The 23,605-nt window shown below is 43.3% G+C and overlaps 1 long non-coding RNA gene across 1 annotated transcript; it reads left to right on the forward strand.

Moving 5' to 3' along the window:
* Window positions 1-1,826: 1,826 nt before the first annotated feature.
* Window positions 1,827-13,282, forward strand: LOC116702393 (uncharacterized). The gene is made up of 3 exons (XR_004335146.1): window positions 1,827-1,837; window positions 2,747-2,752; window positions 13,177-13,282. It is a non-coding gene; the product is annotated as an uncharacterized LOC116702393 (long non-coding RNA).
* The last annotated feature ends 10,323 nt before the right edge of the window (window positions 13,283-23,605 follow it).

Here is a 23,605-nt window from a genome sequence, read left to right on the forward strand (position 1 = left end):
GGGCATGGCGGCCATCTTGAGTGTTTAGCAATGAAGAATTAAGTGGCTGTAACTACAGTGTACTGTCGTATCTGCTTGAAATTCCCACAACACCAAGAGGTCCAGGCTGAGGACACCTACAGGCCAATATGGAGTTTTGGAGATAGCGCCACCCACCTGGCAACAGGAATAAGCCTTATATGACAAACATCATCCGATTTACATGAAACTTAGAACGTGTGGTCTACATGTGATAGTGAGGCGGCACCCTATATTATGACCACGCCCAGCCACATCAGACCACCCCCCTTCCATAACATTGAACCATTTAACGTAGATACTTATGTGAGGTGTCATTGAACTCAGCAGAGACTTTCCTTTTTATTGGTGATGTTTGACCCGCCCCCCTATGATGCGGCCACGCCCCCTTTCCCAGATAAGGAGCTGTATGATGTATAGTCTTGTGTGAGATATCAATGAACTCAGCAGAGACTTCCTTTTTTATTGGTGATGTTTGACCCGCCCCCCTATGATGCGGCCATGCCCCCTTTCACAGATATTGATGTGTATGACGTATAGGCTTGTGTGAGGTATCAATGAACTCAGCAGAGACTTCCTTTTTTATTGGTGATGTTTGACCCGCCCCTTTATGATGCGGCCACGCCCCCTTTCCCAGATAATGACTTGTATGACGTATAGGCTTGTGTGAGGTATCAATGAACTCAGCGGGAAGTTCCCTTTTCATTGGCGACGATTTTCAGCGTGTGAGTGACGCGCAAATGCGCGGTCGCAAGGGGAGGCGTCCGCCAGTAACCCCGACTGGCGCGGGTTAGCGAGGGCCCTCCATCGCTGCTTGCAGCTTTAATTTATCTATTATATCTGTTTGGGGGGAGGGCCACAACATCATGGCCACAAACAACAATGACCAACAACGCATATTTCTCTGCCACCATTACGGTATCGTTCTCATTGTATCGTTCTCAGCCCCCCCCCCCCCCTCTGTTCCCTGATTGGACCAGTAAAGATTTGACTGGAGAAAACCCAAAAATACACGCAAACCCAGACTAGACCAAATGCCTTCCCCACATCCTCTCTCTCTCTTAACTAAGAACCAGTTCACTTGTTATGCAAAACCATCTTTCAAATCCAGAAATTAAGTAAAGAAATTAAGAAAGTGTTGCCAAATCTAGAGGGAAAGTTGCTAAGTTGGCATTGCTTGGCCCATGCTAGCTAACAGGAAACATGCTAGCGCTAGTCTGTCCAGCTCAGATTCCTTTTGCAAAGCTGGAACCAACTAATCGTAACGATTTATTGAGGTGAATACATTTTGCTTTGAAACTTTTGCTATTTCAAAAGCTACAGATTTGATGACGTTCATGCTCCAACCTTGCTCTACAAGATAGCATCTAGAGTGGATTTGGAAAACCGCCTGCACTCTCCACTCCTTTCACTGTTGTGTGTAGGAGTATCATTATTGAAACAATACTCTATTGATACATTGGTGGATCTTCCGGAAAGTCCTTGACTTAACCTGTGTTGTTTTTCAACGGTGTGCTTGAACAACGACAAATGCCACAATTGTTCTGTCCACTGCTGTTCATCGTGTCTGCACAAGGGGGTCAAGGGTTGTGTTTGTACTGGCATGTGTGAGCGTGCATTTTCATGTGGGTGATTTTACGCGCATGTGGTATTCAGTGCATACTAGCACCTTATTACACAATCAGACTATGCCTGTGTTTATCAGTGGCATGATTAATGGACTGGGCCGAATGGAAGCAGAGAGCACTAAGGATTCATTTGGGTACCTGACAATTTTTTATGTATGGGCTGTAAATTATGGTCCCTCTACCAAATGTAAGTGTATTATTGAAAAGGATGCTTCCACTCTAAGCATCAGTAAGAGCTATGGTGTGTGTGTGTTTGGTAGTGTGGGTGGAGCACATGCATTTTAAAATTGAAAACATGACACACCCGCAGAGTTGATTTAGTACTGGGCTGGAGAGAGGTTCAGTGAATGTTGCCTTTGAACAGTCAGATGGAGAGACAGAGCGAGAGCCATGGTGTTATTCAGCACTGCAAGTATGACCGCCACTGTGAGAGAGGCACTTAATACTAACTTACTTTGCTGTATGGCAAAGCCTGTCATACAAAAAGTTGAAGACTTTTATTCAGTCCTTTATTAAGGCATGGCCTTGAAAGGGTTTACATGCTCCTGCTGCTGTTGTGCGTTCATCTGCGTCTACGGCTGCAGGACCTGGAACTCACCGCCAGTGTTTCAGTTTGACTGTTAAAAACTGTTCGTATAACATGTATTATTGTATTATTATCATTATTGTAATGTATCGATTTAAAAGCGGGCTGGTTGGTTGGTTTGCTAACGCTAGCTTGCTGTTCCACCAACACTGGAGGTGAGCTCCGGGGGTTGTGGGGCTCTCCGTGTCCCGCAGGAGCTCTGATCAGATCAGGTCCAGGTCGGCAGCGGAGCTTTTTAGTGATGTTTCCGAGCCGGCCAAGCCTCACTGATGGAGGTCCGTCTGCAGCTGCAGGACCTGGAGCTCACCACCAGTATTTCAGTTGGACTGTTTAACAGGGTTTAGATCATTAAAATGTATTTTTTTTAGAAGTGGGCTGGCCAGCGCATCTATGGCGGTGACATTGGTGTAATGATTCGATGGACTCCCAAGACAAGACGGTGCTCACCCGACTCACCAATGGGAACGTGGCCCCGCCCGTGACACTATTTTCACAATTAAAGAAAAATCCTGAGCCAAGAGTTGAACCGAGAGGAAAGACTTAGGTATTGAAAGTAAGAAAAGAACATTTATATATTTGAGAGTTTAAAAAAGAATTTTGAGAGAGATTTTGTTTCGCTCAGAAATAATTTAAAAATTTCAAATTTCTATTTAAACTTTTTTAGTCTCAAATATTATTTTTTGCTATGGGTATCACATGTTTTTCTCTCAAACATTTGTTTTCTCTCAGGTCATTTATTTTCTTCATTTTCTTCATTTTCTTATCTATTTATTTATTCAACTTTTATTCAACCAGACTGTCCCTTAAGATGGAAATCTGCTTCCTATATACATATATATATATATACAGTATGAAGATATAGGCATGGATACATATATCACTATATGTATATACTGTATATGTGTTTTTTATTTAATTTTATCAATGTATTTTTTTCTTTTGTGTGTATATTTTACAGATATAAGCCAGGCTCAAATTAGCCATCTCTGTGTAGCACTATTCCAACCAATCATGAGAGTGCAACTAATTACCATGTGACCAATTACGTGAGTGCTGCTCATGGCTTCAAATGTAGTCATGCTATGCTAACATTTGAAAACGATGGTGTGCCGTTATCCAATTTATGATCTGGACAAATCAATCATCCAGTTTCATTTCAGGAACCGAGTTGAACTCTTTGACAAAATCACTTTAGCCGGCTAATGTCACGCAAGCCTGAATTTAATAAGCAACTTTCAAAGAACGCGGCCCAGTTATGTATCACGCTAGCTGTGTGAGTTTCCTGTAAATGTATGCCAGAGGACACAGAGGTTAATTATCCTCCTATGGAGCTAGTGACAGCCCCGCTGCATATCATTTTAACCGCCATTATAGCTGTCTGGACTTTCATAACAGACTGCTAATCCAGGCGGAGGGGCGTCTGGTGGTTGACAATAATTTTAAAGAAAGAAAGAGAGAGAGAATGGAAGTGATACAGAAAGAGAGAGAGAAGAGGCCTGTGCCTTTGTGTACATCATGTACCTCAGGGCAGGTCGCGGTTCACTGGCTGCCGTCCACTAGATAAGGAAACACTTTGTATACAGATGAAGCAAATGATGAGTGCCTTGCTATACCAGCTAAAACAGGGGTCAACTGTAAACTGGGATTAATATAGCTTGACATATCCTCCCTTATTGATCCAGTGAAAATGTACTTCTTTTGGATTCCTGACCACAACCTTATCAACCTTCTAGCTGTCTTGGTGAACGTCCACAGGCATAAACAACTGTAATCTTCAGCCAATCCAGTTGCTAAATTGAAATCATGGAACCCCTTTGCTGCCGATCACTGTCTTCCTCAGCAGATGCTGCTGTGCCATCTTGTCACATGAAGTAATGAATTTCTATCTGGTGTTGATGGTGTTTTTCTCAGCCGATGCAGTTTGACTTGTTAGTCCCAAATATATAATAGAAGCTGACAAACATCAGCTTGCATCAAGCGCGGACCCTCAAACATGTAAAATTGCAGCACAATTTAGCTAGAGGTTCCATCAGCAAGCGGTATGAAATATGTAATAAGTATGCTGTTAAACATTGGTATACTCGATAATGAGCTGGTTAAGATTCTGAGCATGCAAGCCTCCAAAGTAAAGTAATCATCTCGCCAGGGACGGGCTCACACTAAAAACTATGAGGCCGCCTAGGGACTGAAATCCTTGAACAAAGTATGTGTGAATAAGAGTGTGGAATGTGAGTAAAGGCTCGAGCCAGAGCCTTTCTGTGTGTGTGTGGTTGTGTTGTGGTGTGTGTGTGTGTGTGTGTGTGTGTGTGTGTGTGTGTGTGTGCGTGTGTGTGCATGTGCATTTACTCATCAATGTGTGTTTTGCTTTCGTTTAGGCATAATTAAAAGCTAATATGCAGCAGAATCGGCTCTGTGCTCTCTCCTCAATTAGTAGTCATCTATTAAAAGACACACATTTCCATTCTTTATGCTGTTGCTTAATTATGATAGATTTCCTTCTTATTCTCCTTCGTTTACCCCTCACGTTTTTCTCTCCCCTTCGTCTCTTTTCTATAATGAAAACATAACTAGCTGAGTCATTTTTAATCGACCATTATTATGGATTTTGATCAAAAGGCAGGTTTTTAGCTTACTTTAGCAGCTTGATTTAAGACTGCTTTCTTTTCGTTCTTCGTCATTATTGGCTTAACATATTAGGGCTCATTGGCTTCTGCATAGAGACACAGAAAGAAAAATGGTGTAAAAGGGGGTGGGGGGGATTCTCTGACACGGCTGCACAAAGTCAATGGGGTATGTTATCTACAAATTAAATGTGCTGTGCATTGAAGAATAGAGTGATGTACTCTTCTGAAGAACATAGTATATTAAATGTAAAATATGGTGCAAAGCCCTTACTACATAAGCAAGCATATTTAGCGTGGAAATTATCATTTGCATTTATTTGAAAGAAAAACAAATTTAGAGTTAAAGCATGCGTTGAATAAGTTGCAAGTAGACAAACGACACTTTTAACTATTCAATTTGTACGTTTACAACTTTTTGTTTGGACTTTCTTTAACTATGTCCTCTCTTCTAATGTCACTTTGAAAGTCTTCTCTAGTGATCCTTTGTGGGCTGAAGGCAGGGGTTAAATAGCCTGGTCCTACCAGACTCTGGTACACTAGCCCTGTCCCACCATACTCTGGTCCATTAGCCCGGTCCCACCAGACTCTGGTCCATTAGCCTGGTCCTACCAGACTCTGGTCCATTAGCCTGGTCCTACTAGACTTTGTACCATTAGCCTGGTCCTACCAGACTCTGGTCAATTAGCCCGGTCCTATCAGACTCTGCTCCATTAACCTGGTCCTACCAGACTCTGGTCATTAGCCCCGTCCTACCGACTCTGGTCCATTAGCCTGGTCCTACCAGACTCTGGTCCTTAGCCTGGTCCTACCAGACTCTGGTCCATTAGCCCGGTCCTACCAGACTCTGCTCCATTAACCTGGTCCTACCAGACTCTGGTCATTAGCCCCGTCCTACCAGACTCTGGTCCATTAGCCTGGTCCTACCAGACTCTGGTCCATTAGCCTGGTCCTACCAGACTCTGGTCCATTAGCCCGGTCCTACCAGACTCTGCTCCATTAACCTGGTCCTACCAGACTCTGGTCAATTAGCCCCGTCCTACCAGACTCTGGTCCATTAGCCTGGTCCTACCAGACTCTGGTCCATTAGCCTGGTCCTACCAGACTCTGGTCCATTAGCCCGGTCCTACCAGACTCTGCTCCATTAACCTGGTCCTACCAGACTCTGGTCAATTAGCCCCGTCCTACCAGACTCTGGTCCATTAGCCTGGTCCTACCAGACTCTGCACCATTAGCCTTGTCCTACCAGACTCTGGTCCATTAGACCTGTCTTACCAGACTCTGGTCCATTAACCCGGTCCTACCAGACTCTGGTCCATTAGCCCCTCTCCATTGACAAGTGTTAACTTGGGTACTCTGTTAAAGTTTAAAACTATTGGCTCTGCCCAGAGCCACTCTGAATCTGCCATAACCAATCGGTAACATTTGGCGGTGATGTCGGCTTAGCATCGCTAGCGTTAGCCTTAGCCAACTCCTTCACCACTAACGGAGCGAGCTGGCAAATCTAACTATTCCCGAACCCCGTGGGGAGGAGGGCCACAACATCATGGCCGCCAACAGAACTCAGCAACGATTGTTCTTGCTCAGGCTTTAACTTCTGGGTATTCGGCAGCGTTGCCACAAAAGACCCGAATGGCTCCGCTCGCATCTTTCTCCGCCACCATGACAAAACTTCAACTCAAACTAACACACAACCTCAACGTCATCGTTCTCAGCCACTCTCTCTGTTCGCTGATTGGACCGGTAAATATCGGACTGGAAAAAACCAAGAATACACCGCAAACCCAGATGTAGTACAGACGGAAAATGATAATTGAACGGAAGTACGTAGGAGGGCGGAGCCAGGCTAGATGTTAAAGTGGGCCCGAACGATCCGGAACGGCATTCCTCCCCCTTTGATTAAATTAATTAATCTATTTGCCAGTTTCATACATCAGTTTTGTGTAAAATAAGATATCCATTTCATTGTTTCCACCATTCATTCCCAGGAGTGCCCTGCTGTGAGTGCATTCACAAGTGTCTGTGGTTGGTTCACATGTCTATAACAATAGTAGGACAGTTGCATACTGTCTAAACCGCCAAAAAGTTGAACAGGTGAAGTTTATCAGACGCCCCCCATGTTTTTAGCTGAGCTAGACGGAGAACATTGAGTTAAAACAAATCAGTGATGCTGTTTCGCCCCCATTAATCTTGCAGTCCCAGTACGTTTTTGTGTGAAATGTCTGTGGCGGATCATAGGGTACCCCCACCTGCCAGATTTGGTTGAAGACAATTTACATTGTGTTGATTGTGTATATCACCACATCCATCCAAGTGATGGAGCTACAGTGAATACTGCACCGCTTTTTTTTTTAATATATTTTTCTTTTCCATTTCTGACGGCATTCATGATTGCTTGTTTGCGTTATTGATTCTGTAGGTGCCATGGCTCCATTGCATGCATGCATACATCCACAAACACAGTCAAAAAGACACAGTTGCACACACAGGCATCACACATCAACGCCAGCTCAGGCACTGATCTGAGGAACACAGGGGGAAAAAAAGAGATGATGGAGTGGTGCGCTTTCTCTGAATATGTATATTGGTTGTGAGGAAACTCATCATAGTCACAGCCAGTCACTCTCTCTCACACACACATACACACACACACCGACACAAGCACGCTAATGCTTGACAATTTCCAGGTGAGCTCACAACTTTAGATTGATGGTGTAGACAGAGCAGCATATGTTTTGTCATCTCTCTCTCTCCTTACTCTCTATTTCACTCTCTTATTGTCACTGCTTTAGTGCGGTCTATCTGGATCAATCATCAATCTCTCTGCTCTTCTTCAGTTCCTGTTCCCATGCCATTTGCTCGCCCTACCTCCCCCCAAGCATCCCACTCCTTTTCCATATCTTACAGGCAATCTTTATTCCGCGTGAATCCACTTAGCGCAATAGAGACTAAACAAATGTGTGTGTCAAACCCAGATGGCGTGATCCCAATGCTGTAGAGGGACAAAGAATGAGGTGACAGAAAAGGAGGAAGGGATGGAGACAGAAAAGGAATAAAAAAAGGGGGGGGGGGGTTCTGTAATGTGGTGGTCAATGAAAACAGAAGAGACTGCAGTGCTGTCAAAGCCTGCATAATGTCAGGGAACACGTTCTCATGAATGGGTTCATGTGAAATGTTATGCACGCTAAAACGTGTGATATCAAATGGAAACTAGGTGACATCGGCTACAGAGCTCCCTGCAATAGAGCAGCAGTTGCTAGCTGTTTAAGCCTCTACAGACCTTTGTCACAGCTCGTCATATCAGCGGCAGTTAGTAGATGTCGTCAGCCGCTAAAGTGCTCTGCAACGGTGCTCCGCATAATGCTCTGTCAGATCAGCGGTAGTTGTTGGTTCAGTTACCCAAGAATAAGGGACTTTGAGCTGGGTACAGAGCACCGTGAACTGCCTGTCGTTGTTGGTGGTTCAGTTACCCAAGAATAGGTGACTTTGAGCTATGTTCAGTGCATATTCCGGCAGAGATTACGTTCCATCAGTTCTGAGACCAGAAGTGTCCCTCTGATATTACGTCCTATAGACAGTGCCCGTTTCCACCGTGTAACATTGGTTTACGATGTTTAACACTTTTGAGAAAGTGCAGTGTGAAAGCTAACCGAACCAAATAACAATTGAGAAAATTGTTGCAACTTAACCTCGGAGTCAGACTGAGTCTACCAAACTACTGGTGGAAATTGATTACTGCTACTCTTTTTATAATGACAGCCATTACACAATTCTCTAGGCTCACTCTGATGGCTGTGGTGTAAGGCCAGTTTTCATTTCATCAATAAAAGCATCCATGCCTTAACAAACCTGTTAGAGGAGTCCACCTCACAGAGTTAGGGTTACAGTATGTAACCATGCAATCATATTTTCATCTTGTATGGTAAAAGAACAGGTGTGCTCCCTCTGACTAGGCTGGTTTTAGCTTAAAAAGAGCCAGCTGGCACAACACTGCTACACCACTGTTACCACTTGTTTTTGTTTTGTTGTTTTGACTTGCTTTTGCCAGTTAAGCAAAGGCATTCTCTCGCTCCACTTTCATTCCTTCGTTCTTTACAGTCTGTGAATATCTATCCCAGGCGGCAAGGCTGAGGGATGAGTCTATTGTAGAGGAGGCGGAGAACAAGGAAGAGGAAGAATAACGAAGAGAGGTGAGAGCGATGGGTGGTTATGAGCTAGTCTCTGTCTCCCAGTGAAATCAGAGGTTTTCCAGTCAGAGCGCGTTCTCTATTGACCTCTGCCCTTTATCGATCCACCCTCTCTTAATGTACTCCATGCGTGTTTTGTGTGTTTTAAGAAGAGGCAGGGAGAAACAGGAAAGTGTCATGTGTGTATGTACGTGCAATTGCGTGTGTCAGCATCTGATAATCTTCAGTAAGTGCCTTCACAACCATAAAAAACCAGTAGGGAATATTCTGTTTTATCAGGAGCAACTCGCTAAAGAAAAGAAGATAGCTGCCTACAGAAAGTACTTCACAGAGTGGAATGTGTGCGTGGAGGTGGGACGGAAAATGAGGGAAAATATGGACAATAGACTTAAGCAGGGTGTGAGGATACATGCAAAGTATTATTAAACTGAAGGGAAGGAGGAAAATACCAGGCATGGAGGTAATTTAAAGAGCTAAAAGGCTCATGGGATCACCAAGCATTTATCACTCTCACTCTCTTTACTCGCCTCCCGTCTTTCTTCATAAACACTTGACAAATTCACACACATCCACACATGAACACCCATATACACCACTCCTCCCTTCATCCGCACAGCTGCATTTTTTTTATTTTTTTTATTTTTTATCTCTGGCCTTATTCCACAGCTTATGAATTTTAATAGGCCTCAATCAGAACACCTCAGCAGTGTTTTTCTATCTCCCAAAGTAATGGACTTGAACCACCTGAGAGTTCCTAGACAGCTCTGTATTCGGAGAGCTAAGGAAGTCAAAATGAAATGGGGAGGAGAGGAGGGATGAATGATAAGGACGGACGGGATGTGGATTAATAAGAGAGCGACAGAGGGATGGTGGGAAAAAGAACGTGCCTGCGGAGTGATTGCTGATTGCGGCTAGGGTGCAAGAGGGAGACAAATTTAGAGAGGTAGAGTGGCCTTGGCTTTAAAATGGATTCCTACTGGATGTCAACACATATGTTAGCATGCATACAATCTCACACGCACAAACACATACACATGGATACTGTAAACCCCCCCCCCCCCACACACACACACACAAGGCACACAAATGAGAGTCTGATTGTTTCTGGGTTGCTTTGCTCCTGACCCCCTCCCCCCATAATTACAATCTGCACTGACAAATGGAACTGCTTGGTGATGCAAAGGCACACACACACACACACACACACACACACACACACACACACACACACACACACCACACACACACACACACACAAACAGACACTAACAAAGAGGAATAGAGATGCGCTGTTTTGTTGATTAGAAGTGCCACTGTTCTTTTTGGACTCAGACCCTGTATTTAGACGATGCACACACCTACACTTCGCTCTCACACACACACCACACACACACACACACCACACACACCAACACACACACCACACACTTTATTTCCCCAGCAGATCTAAAACAAAACTGCTCTGCATTTGTTCTGTTGGAAATTGTCCCTATTGTGCCATCCGCGCCATGATGTGTAGCCATTTGTCGAAATCAATGGAGCCCAGAAATTGGTATTATTCTTTCAATAGTTCATTCTCTCTCTCCATCCCCTTCACTCTCCACCACCCCCCCTCTTTCTCTCTCTCTCTACGCCTGCCTTTGCTCATGCTTGAATGCAAAAAAGTGATTACCTAAGAAAGAAAAGGGCTTAGTACGTTGGTGAAAGGTGGCCGTTGTGTGTCTGCTGTCTCTATAAAAAGACCTGTGTATGGCTGTTGCACCTCTGCACGTCTCCTGGCTGCCTTATCTAGCTCCCTCTTGTTTCGACTCGACCGTAACCACGCACGCACACACCTGCGCACACCGTGGAACAATGAGCCATCAACATAATAGAGGTACACTGCAAATGCTCACAGGAAAGACAATCCACACACACTGCATGTGCCAAAGTTGATAGCCTGAAAACAATGCTTCATCAGCTCTCGCCGTAATCACAGCACTTTTAAAGATCTCGGCAGCACAATGCATAAACACAGCCATAAGCCAGCTCTATTCACAGGCTATGTCGTTCTACCAACTGTTAAAGCCATTCCCATCTCCACAGAGCAACAATAGATGCGCAACAGAGAGAGAGACTGAGGGACTGTATTGATATCGAGCTCTGCTGAATGGTCGGCTGACTGGCATTTAGTGTCATAGCGGATGGATGGTTTAATTGTGGACTGGTATGAGGAAAAAAAGTGGAGAGTGTGAGGTTGTGTGTGTGTGTGTGTGTGTGTGTGGACGAGAGGGCCCGGGGAGGTGACAGCCGTTATCTTAGGCCTACAGACAGACACTTAGCCCTCCGCCAACCCTCAACCACTCGTCCCTATGGCATGCTCAGAAATGTCACGAGCTGGCACTGTCACGAGCTACACTTGTGTGTGCGTGTGAATGTGTGGGTCTGTCTGCGTTTGCATGTCGGTGCACCACATCAAACTCCTGTGCTTGCACTGTGCCATGCAGTGTGAGTGTGACCCGATGTGCCGATGAAAATTACGTCAAATACACACCTGCTGCTTTTGTGGTTACTTTTCTTTTTTTGCTGTTATTGTTTGCACATGCAAACACCAAGCCACACAACAAATAAACCCGCATAGCAATGATTAGAGTGTGAATATGTCTATATTAGCTGTAACAATACATACATAATTCAATTAAGGGTTGTTTTCACTAAAACCCCACAAGATATTCCTTTGTTCACTTACTATTTACTTTAGTTTTAGGATATGGGATTATTCATTGGTTTAACATAGGGGGAGCCTGACCTGGCAATATATGTGCAGGAGCAGATCCACTCTACACTCTAAGAAATATCTGGAAACAGTTGTATGACGTTAAATTTGAACAGGAATTGTCCCTTGGACATGATTCACAGGGATATTTCTGTTAATATCCAATATAACAATAAGTGTTATGTTTTTTTACCATTGACACAGTTATTTAACTGAAAAATTCTGTTTTTTAATTACGGTAGAAAGTCCGGGTAATGAGCTGCGAGTACTTTTTCTCTTAATGTACGGATATATTTCTTAGAGTGTACTGTCTTTATTCTACAAAGAATGTCATAGTCACCATAGTCAAAGTAGGGGATTTTTTAGTAATTACATAATTTGTTTTGAAGCAGTTTCTACCGATGTAATGTATGTGTGCATATCATAAGTGGTTAAATGTGGTTAAATGCAGCCAGAACACAGTTATATGCTACTTTAGAAAAGCAAGAGTAAAGCTCTTCAAAGTGCTTATTATGTCATGACAAATGGTGAACATTCAGTGTTAGATGAAATCATTAGATAACAGTGCCGTGTTGAACGTTATTTAGAAGTGATTAAATTAAAAGAAGGTGTATTGTTCTCTCCTAGGTGCAGAGGTGAGCACGGCAATATGGATAGTGGAGGAGGGTTAATTACCCTGATATTCAGCCGTGGGTTATACACAGGGACGGACTGGAAAAGTCCAAAACGTCCGCACAAGAAAGGTCTAATAAAGCGATATTAACAGCCAACAGCAGGGGGCGCTGATGCAATCACTTGTACGCTTCGTGTAAAAAAAAAAAAAAAACTGAGGAAGAAGAGTAGGCCTAATAGTCTGGCTATCACCAGACCAAGCTCGGTCTTTTAGGATTGAACATTACAGGGCAAAATCAATATAGACTTTCATCATTAGACTTGACAATGGCTAGTAGAAATAACAAGGTGAAAGGTGGATTGGTAAAAAGGGCGGAGTCTCTGGAGAGTTAATTTCCCACCATAAAGAGGTAGGCTACTACTACTGCCAGGAGCAGGACACGTTATACTAGGCTGCCTTTATCCCTATCATAGTGAACTGCATACTCAGATATCAACATGGGTGTGCGTCACCATTGTGAAAATGTTTAATGTCAAACTTAACGTGTTTAATAATTTCAGTTTGAGAACATTTGAATGTGTTAGAAATGAAACGCGGGTTGATCATGATTTCACTTGGTTGTATATGAGAGGAGGAGGTTGTAGTGAGCTCAGTTTACCTGTTAGGATGAAAACTATGGTATTTAATTGAATGGGAAAACATCAGGCATGTATTGGTACGACTCTAAACGTGCTAAAAAGCAGGGAAGGGGGCTAAATAATTAACCAGGTTTGACCAAAAAATCCTAGCTTGCACTTTCTGTCTGTCTTCCATCAGAGTGCAGTTTGTCCTTGTCCTCATATTTGCGTTTACTATTGTGGAACTGGCAAACACCGACAAAACCTCTTAAGTGAAAACCTGCAGAGTGAAATAGGCGGTTGCAACATTCTTAGCAAAAGTCAGGATTTATGAAGAATTTCAATGCGTGAAAATTTGCCCATTTTTCCGTAACTTTTTGAACATGTGTGTGAAGCCTGCTGCAAGCTCATTCGCTCACTGACTCAGACCATATTTTCTCCTTAGTTATTGAAATTGGGTATTGAATGACGAGGCATTTTTCAATACTCGATACTTCAGAGGCAATTTGGTCGGTGCTTAAAAAGTATTGAATTCGGTGCCCAGCCCTACCCATGCATGTTTTATAAGACCTGGATACAGCGTTAGAGGCGGAGCCTCTTTCATTCCTGTGAAAGTTGCTTACAGTCGCACATTCGTCAAAAAAGCTTCCGGGTTTACTTCCATTACAGGTGACCCATTGAATATGCGCAGTCTGGAAATAGAACAGACTAGGAAGAGTCATAACCGACCTTGCTTGCAGTTCGAGACGTCCTGGCATTGGTTTGAGAGACGTCTCTTTTACAGTGGTGGCCTTTGGGGAAAATCCTTTCTGAGTTGCAGGGGGGTTTTCATTGCACTACCACTGGAAAACCATTGGCAGAAAGTTGGAGTGCTGTTCCTGGGGGTCTGGTCTCTCCTGTGCTCCCCTCCGCCATGTGTGGCTTCTGTCTCCAGTTCAACAGCTTTCGTTGATTATAATGGACGTGCGCCGCTGCAAGCATGCTGCGGCAGTCGTGTCCCGCCACTTCCAAGCACATTCGGACTGACGCCACCCAACGCGTGTCAACAAGTAACTCCATGCTTAACTCCATGCTTTAAGTCTGGGAGGCTAAGAAGTCTGCACTTGCCTTTTATATTGTTTGAGTGTACGAGTGAATGATGATATATGCTCTCTGCAAAAGAAAACAGATCTACTTAAGATATACTATTCTCACATTATGGTGGCTCACTCACTTAATGGGGTTTCGGATCACAACAGATGATAGAGCTGTCACTCTACGGCATGTCTAGAACACCGCCCACATCTGTCTGAGACTTTTATCTTGGGTCCATCTGTTTTGCATTCCAACCATACAGTCCCGAGAATGCAGAAAGATATTTGAAGCCAGCATTTCCCAAACTTCCTCTAAAATGTTCTTTGTTATTATTTTAATAATATTAGTATCATTACTGTGCAGCATGACAGATGCATGTTGGATTTACGGAAAGCATGCTGCCTACACAAACAGCTGTTTTCATCAGATAATCATTTCTGATGCTTCCATAAGGTATTATTTGGGCAAAATAACACTTAAGGCATTCATCAATAGCATCTGCCATTGTTTATCTGTGATATGCTTTTCCCGACCAGCTGCCCTTAAACATAGTTTGAGTAGTGCTGCAATTTTCTGTGAGGACTGAGATATTGGATGCACTTCATACTCTTTGTTGGAGTTTCTCCCTGTAGTGGGTCATAGCGAGTCTTCCTCAGCTACTGAACAAGACTCAAGACCGCTGTAATCATAAAAACTGGTTGTTGATTTTGCTGAACAAGGTCAAGCAGGCAGCGAGTAAGAATGTCAGCAGTAGAGAGCAGTCCCATGGGTGTCAGTTGCAGAGAGCAGTTTTAATCGCAGGTATCCAGAGGACTAAAGTACAGCCGGGAATCACATGTGGTCAGACGGACTGGGATTCCTCAATGGCTTCACAGTAGATCTTATAGGCAATCTACTCTCATTCAAACAAGATTTGTAATTTGTAATTGCTGAGATTCAATGTGTATCACAGGCCATTCATTTAAATTCAATAATACAAACCCGATTCCAAAAAAGTTGGGACACTGTACAATTGTGAATAAAAAACAGAATGCAATGATGTAGAAGTTTCAAATTTCAAAATTTTTTTAGAATACAACATGATGACATATCAAAGTTTAAACTGAGAAAATGCTAATTTTAAGCGAAAAAGTTGAAATTTTAATTTCATTGGCATCAACACATGTCAAAAAAATTGGGACAAGGGCCCTTTTTTTTCCACTGTTGGCATCCCTCTTCTTTTACTAAACTCTGCAACGTCTGGGACTGAGGAGACAGTTGCTCAAAATTTAGGAATAGGAATGTTGTCCCTTCTTGTCTGATACAGGCTTTCTAGCTGCTCACTGTCTTAGGTCTTCTTTGTTGCATCTTCCTCTTTATGATGCGCCAATGTTTCTATTTGGGGAAAGATCGGACTGCGGCTGGCCCCTTTCATTTCCCGGATCCTTCTTCTACGCACCATGATGTTGTATTGATGCAGTATGTGTTTGGCATTGTCTTTTGGAAAATGCAAGGTCCTCCCTGAAAAAGACGAGTCTGGATGGGAGCATATGTTTTTTCTAGAACTTGGATATACCTTTCAGCGTTGATGGTGCCTTTCCAGATGTGCACCCGCCCATGCCACACGCACTCATGCAACCCCTACCATCAGAGATGCAGGCTTCTGAACTGAGCGCTGATAACAACTTGGGTTGTCCTTGTCCTCTTTAGTCCGATGACATGGCGTCCCAGTTTTCCAAAATGAACTTCAATTTTGATTCGTCTGACCACAGAACAGTTTTCCACTTTGCTACAGTCCACTTAAAATGAGCTTGGCCCAGAGAAAACGCCTGCGCTTCTGGTTCCCGTTTAGATATGGCTTCTTTTTTGACCTATAAGTTTTAGCCGGCAACGGCGAATGGCACGGTGGATTGTGTTCACTGACAATGTTTTCTGGAAGTATTCTTGAGCCCATGTTGTGATTTTCCATTACAGTAGCATTCCTGTGTGTGATGCAATGCCGTCTAAGGGCCCGAAGATCACGGGCATTCAGTATGGTTTTCCCGGCCTTGACCCTTACGCACAGAGATTGTTCCAGATTCTCTGATCTTTGGATGATATTATGCCTGTAGATGATGATAACTTCAAACTCTTGGCAATTTTTCTCTGAGAACTCCTTTTTGATATTGCTCCACTATTTTTTTGTCGCAGCATTGGGGGAATTGGTGATCCTCTGCCCATCTTGACTTCTGAGAGACACTGCCACTCTGAGAGGCTCTTTTTATACCTAATCATGTTGCCAATTGACCCAATAAGTTGCAAATTGGTCCTCCAGCTGTGCCTATTTGTACATTTAACTTTTCTGGCCTCTTATTGCTACCTGTCCCAACTTTTTTGGAATTTGTAGCTCTCATGAAATCAAAAAGGAGCCAATATTTGGCATTGCAATTCAATATGTCTCACTTTCAACATTTGATATGTCATTTATATTCTATTGTGAATAAAATATATGTTTATGAGATTTATAAATTATTCCATTCCTTTTTTACTCACAATTTGTACAGTGTCCCAACTTTTTTGGAATCGGGTTTGTATATTCTGACTTGTTCTAATGATCTTAAGAATGCATGGTATTTTCTTTTTTCCGCATGTTCTTGTTGACTCCATAGTTGAACCGGCCCAACTGAAAATGTGCCTATTCTTGCCATGGCTGGATTTATGCCTTTGGACCAGACCCCCACAAACAGTGCTCAGCCTTTCCCCTTTCCACTGAGTTTGTCAAGTGGCCACTGGCAGTATTGCAACAAAAAGATCCATCTGCTAAGGATTTTTCCTTGTAAAAGAGATATCTGTAAAACTGCTGCCAGGATAACTTCCACTGCAAACAAAGTCAGTTATGGCTAGCTATTCAGATTCTTTTTTTCATTCAGGTTTCTGAATTCAACCCAAAAGCTTAGAATTTTCTTTTGGCGGATGTACCACTGAGCATGCATCATAGGAATAAACAGGTCCATTTATGTTGTATCCAAGTCTTATAAGACGTCCATGCTTTGGACACTATGAACATCACATGATACATATATTATCATCATCCCGCATGTGGCGTTTGATTTTCCTGTTGTTGCGCCCCACAGACCAGCTCAGTGTTATTTTTAATTTAATTTAATTTTAATCTGTTTATTGATCCCCTATGGGGAAATTACAATTTACACTCTGTGTCCACACTTGGTTAGTTTACACACAGTCCTGAACTACACACACACGCTCAGGATCTATTCATGCACTAATGGAGAGATGTCAGAGTGAGTGGGCTGCCAGCCAAACCAGCGCCCTGAGCTGGTGTGGGGGGTCAGTGCCTTGCTCAAGAGCACCTGGCAGTGCCCAGGAGGTGAAGTGGCATCTCTCCAGCCACCAACCCACACTCCGTACTTTTTGGTCCATACGGGGACTTGTACCAGTGACCCTCCAGTTCCCGACCCAACTCCCTACGGACTGAGCTACTGCCACCCTAAAAAGTTGTGAAATCTTTTCACAAACTGGCCTGAGACCAGGTTGCTAAAGTAGACCTGAACCGCTACTGGAAGCATGTAGCTCAACTCTCGTGGCTTTCCCTGCCATCTTGAGTCTTGTGTGGCATAACCACCCACATGAACAATGTCGCCATCTTGCTTTCTCTCTTCTGATTTGAAAAGTGTGTGGTCGCATTGTGCATGTGTATGTTTTCTTCATCTTGTGTGAGTCTGTAAAACACACACTATTATAGATATCCTATGCTTTGTAGACTCACCCCCCACTTACATACACACACACACACACACACACATGCACACACATGCACAAACACAGATGCTCCGCTTGCTTGCCTGCTAACAGTTGCATCTCTCACCACTTTATGCCACAGGCCCCAAACAAGCCATCTGTACTCGCGTTTGCCTCTGCCAGCCTGGCCCCGAGAGATGGACTGTGTGTGTGTGTGTGTGTGTGTGTGTGTGTGTGTGTGTGTGTGTGTGTGTGTGTGTGTGTGCGCGCGCGCTAAATGCTAATATCAGCACAATAACTGGCTCACATTAACTGCTAACGGAGATAAAAGAATCTTTATTTTTCATTTGTCACAAGCAATTGGCGGTAAAATGTTCCACAATTACTGCATTTAACCCATCCTAAGTTTTAGAAGCAGTGGGCATGCTGATGTTTAGCAGATTTCATTTTTGCCATGTGCACCCTCTTTGTTTAGCATGTCAGGGTGCTAACAGTTGCTAATTAGCACTAAACACAGAGAGCAGCTGCATACCATTTGTGCCACTCCACAGCGTAGATGTGGAAATCAAAAGCACGGTGGCATATTTCATCCTCCAAGCACCATGGATAGCTGTACCAAATTCCATGGCTTTCCATCCACTATTTGTCAAGACATATCACTAAAAACAAAAATGTTAACCTCATGGTTGCACCAGAGATATTGGGCATCTGTTTGGCCACTGCATTAGTGATCATTGCCAAAAATTAAAATGTATGTACTACTAATTTCCAACAGCAAATACATCAATAAAGCTGCAAAATATTTACACTGAACGTACCTGAAATACATTCACTGACCACATGTTTCCATTTGTTTACCATATAGTATCATTTGTAGTAGAGATGGTCCGATACCATTTTTTGGTATCTACTGGTATTGGTATTGGAACATCTTTAAATCGTAGTATTCTGCATTTTGGTTGTTATGGCAACTCAAAGCACTCTGGTAAAGATAGTGGACCGGGTTAAATATTGAAAAAAAATCAAAACTGACTTAAAGCACAAGATAAAGACGTGTTGGCTTGTTCAGTAACTGCCCCAAACCTTTGTGCAACTTCAAATGACGAACAAAGTTGGAAGTTGTTGCCTCAACGTCTGTTATTTTTGACTCCTACGTTCTTCATTTGCATACTGCATTTTGTCCAAATGTTTGTGTGACCTTGCAGTATGAAGTGGCTGTAGCATATTGTGAGTAAAATTGAAGGTTTTCAGAGAAGCGTTTTGTTTCCAAACCAATTTAACATACTTATACATCAATGCTTACAGGAATAATTTTAAAATTGGTGAAATGAAAACATTGGATGCAACAGCTTCTTCAATGCTTTCGCTCAATCAAAGAACTACCCCACCCCCCCCCTCAGTGTTTTTTTTACATGCCAATCCAGGAGAAAACATCATAAATGCATATCCATATCCAGATGCAAATGCATATCCAGATACGCTCAAACACACATCCACACACCCACACACAAATCTCATGACTGAATGTTGCTCCCAGCATGTTTCACAGTATCTGATATGCAACCAGCTCTATCCAGCTGGATCAAAACATGTCATTTAGAGGAGCAAAAAAAGGAATAAAATTACATCAAACGGTTTTCACTAGCTTGCCCCCCGCTCCTTCCTTTACCCAAGCACTCACACCTGCTTTTTGTAGTGAATAAACATTCACATACATATCTTTCCCATCAGGATTTTTTTTTTTTCAGATTGCACCAGCTCCATACAGAAATCTTGAGTACAGTATATATTAGGGAATTACAATCCCATTATTGCAACGTCTAGTCTGGGAGAAGAACAGGTGCTCCTGTAAACAGTGGAATTATTTCATGTATGTTCTAAATATACAGCAGTTGTTCTTGCATATACAATAACACTGAGTTACATACTGAATAGTTACGTTTGGGGACATGTGCATATTTGCATTCTAATGAGAGTCGGATGAGAAGATTGATATCCTGTCATGTCTGCAGATTGAGAACAGAAACAGAGTAAGGACGTGGTAAGCCTAGCTTAGCCTTATACTGAAAGCAGATGGAAACAGCTATCATTTAAAGGTCCCATGTTAAAAGAAAATGAGATGTCCATGTCTTTTTTGATTATAAAGCAGGTGAATATAGGCGCTACATAAATACTGTTAAAGTATTATGTCAAAACCAGGGTTTCCAACTTGGTAGCGCCAGAGATAGCAACGGTGCCTCTGCAAAATAGCCTCAGGAAGGAAGTTGTTTTGGTGAAACATGTGTACGTTCAAAAATTGTTTTAGATTGGACAGATAGTCTAGCTAGCTGTCTGGATTTACCCTGCAAAGATCTGAGGACCAGGTAACCATAGTCCTCAGATTGGACAGATAGTCTAGCTAGCTGTCTGGATTTACCCTGCAGAGATCTGAGGACCAGGTAACCATAGTCCTCAGATTGGACAGATAGTCTAGCTAGCTGTCTGGATTTACCCTGCAAAGATCTGAGGACCAGGTAACCATAGTCCTCAGATTGGACAGATAGTCTAGCTAGCTGTCTGGATTTACCCTGCAGAGATCTGAGGACCAGGTAACCATAGTCCTCAGATTGGACAGATAGTCTAGCTAGCTGTCTGGATTTACCCTGCAAAGATCTGAGGACCAGGTAACCATAGTCCTCAGATTGGACAGATAGTCTAGCTAGCTGTCTGGATTTACCCTGCAAAGATCTGAGGACCAGGTAACCATAGTCCTCAGATTGGACAGATAGTCTAGCTAGCTGTCTGGATTTACCCTGCAGAGATCTGAGGACCAGGTAACCATAGTCCTCAGATTGGACAGATAGTCTAGCTAGCTGTCTGGATTTACCCTGCAGAGACCTGAGGACCAGGTAACCATAGTCCTCAGATTGGACAGATAGTCTAGCTAGCTGTCTGGATTTACCCTGCAGAGATCTGAGGACCAGGTAACCATAGTCCTCAGATTGGACAGATAGTCTAGCTAGCTGTCTGGATTTACCCTGCAGAGATCTGAGGACCAGGTAACCATAGTCCTTTAGAAATCCACCGGAGTTTGACGGACTTCCGCCAGAAAAGAGTGACATCCGGTGGAATTTCTGTTTTATTTTTAAATGAAAGCGTGCAAACATGTTCTAGTAGTAGTCATGGGGCGGCTGTGGATCAGTGGTAGAGCGGTCGCCTGCCAATCAGAAGGTTGGTACTTCCCTGGCCATGCAGTCCTACGTCGAAGTGTCCTTGGGCAAGACACTGATCCCCGAATTGCCCCCGATACTGCGCCCCACGGTGTTCGAATGTTCCTGTACTATATAAAAGCACTTTGAGTATTTGTTAAGACTAGAAAAGTGCAATATAAAAGCATTCCGTTTACATTTAGTAACATAGTATATACCATAGATAGTACCAAAATACAAAAACAGTATGAACTTAAGAATGAGCATACTATGGGACTTTTAAGAATCAGGTTTTTTTTTGGTTGAAGGGTGTGCAATATTTGGTATTTTTTAGGTTTGTCCATGTTTGTGTGAATGTAAGCGCATGGGGGTGTGGTTTTGAATACCCTAGGCGTGTGTTTGCATGTGAACATGTGTTGGCGATGCCTAAGTGGCAGAGCTAAAGAGTGCAGAAAGAGAGTGAGAAGGAGAAAGAAAAAGGGGGGTGGAGAGAGAGAGCGAGAGAGAGAGAGAGAGAGAGAGAGAGAGAGAGAGACAGTTTCTGTGTGTGAAAGAACTCTTTCATCTTCACCCCAGAATCCCTGGTGAGGCCTTCCATGCCAATCCATTTCCTGGAGTTGGCTTGAGTCTCCCCCAATGGGACGACACACATACATACACACAAACTTGGCTCATTTCACCCCACCGTGAAAGCTCTGTAATCTTGCCTCTACACACCGACAGACACTCACAGACGCACACACTCGGCCCCGTTGGGATGACAGCGAGGAATGGCAAGCAGCAGCTGGGGGGGTCCCTTTGCTCCTCTGCAGAAACTGTAGCACCCCAAAGGCATCCCCTAACCCTATCTTAACACTTTGCGACTGCTTGAGCATTTGTGTAGGTGTTAAGCTGCGTGTTTGTGTGCTGGCAAATTTGTGTGCAAAGGGGAATGTGTGAAGTTGTCCCCTCCGATCACCACCACAGTACCTGTCGTGCTTGCATAATGCTCCTAGCACCCCTGTGTAGGAGTGTGTCTGAGGATGTGGGTTTGTTATTGTGTGTGTAGTGACTCCATTTTAAGCTTCCAGCCAGAAAAATTGAAAACAGATAAACAAGGATAGAGTGGGGAAACCAGCTCCAGACCTAAAGGCTGCCCTGCACGCTGTTTTAGCCTGAATGTCAAGGAGTTACATTTGTGTTGCATCTATTTGTGTCTGAGAGTGTGTGTGTGTGCATGTGTGTGTGTGCGTGTGTGCGCGGTATCATGATCAAATCCACAGGCATTTTTTTTTAACATGTCTGTGTGTGTGTCTGGGTATTTGTGTGTTATACTAACCGCAGGCGTCCGAGTCTGTTCATTAGCGGGCTTAGCTACCAGAGGGAAGCATGTAAAGATGACTGCTATTAATTTAGCATCTCACTGGCCTCCCTTGCTCTTACTCTCTCTCTGTCCCCCCCCCCCCCCCCCCACATACACATGCACACACACACAGAGATGACTGCCAATTCATTAAGTGAACGTTTGGAGCCCCAGACTGTACCAACTGGTAGAAGCTGACTAATCTGCACTGCACCAGTGGAGAGAGAACGAGCCAGAGAAACAGATAACATTCACCGAGGGGGACATTCAGCCTCTGAAAACAACTATTAACATCAACATTTGGGAGGGCCTCAACTTCAGAAAGATAAACACGCACTCACAAGTGCTGGCATTTGGTTGTGAGTACAAATCATAAAACATACGGGACATCGGAAAGCCGTAGCTATGTGTATAGTTGCTCTATGTGGCTTTTGTTCAATTTTCGGAAAGTGCTGTAGGAGAAAACTCACTTGCTGTTTATTGTCCCTCAGTTTCTTAATCATTGTCATGTTTGCTCTCCTGTGGGAAGCTCTGATTGGACGGACAATGCCAGTCTGAGGACAGAAGCTGTGTTTGTATGCAAAGCTTGCTACTCAGGGCGGCACAGATAGAGACTAAAGCAGGGCCAAAACCATAGCAGCAGTTGGGAGTTCACTCTACCTAGTGAAAGGTGACTTTGAGCTGGGTACATGGCACCCCGAGCTGCAGGTGGTTTCAGGGGTTAAGGCGATAAAGACAGCTATGTTTAGACCTCCCTGCGTGGGCCACAGCGTTCTTATACAGTCAATGTGGCTTGTACAGCAAAAAATACATGGAATGCTTACAAAATCCAGAACTATGAATTTTACCATTTGTATGAATGTGTCATGAGAACAGCCTGAACGCTTGATGACCCCTGGGCAATAGCAAATGAGATGAGATGAATGCTCTTGAAAAAGCTTATACGTGGACCTAAATGTAAGGGTTATTTTGAGTTAAAGACTATTTAACTATAATATGTCTGACGTCATGAAGGCCAGTTAACCCTCTTGTTGTCTTCGATTCAAATTTGACCCGTTTCCATGAAAGTTTCTATATCATAAATTTGGGCTTCTTTCAAACAAATTTTCCAAAAAAGTAACGTGGATGGTTTTCCAACAACACTCCTCACAAGTTAAATGAATAATCAGTTCACTACTTTCATTGAATTTGGGTGGTTTTTTTTAATCAATTTTAGAGCATTTGGGAAAAAAAGCAATTGGTAAAAGAACTTAAGCAAA

Source organism: Etheostoma spectabile, chromosome 2 (genome assembly GCF_008692095.1).
Source record: "Etheostoma spectabile isolate EspeVRDwgs_2016 chromosome 2, UIUC_Espe_1.0, whole genome shotgun sequence".
NCBI lineage: Eukaryota > Metazoa > Chordata > Actinopteri > Perciformes > Percidae > Etheostoma > Etheostoma spectabile.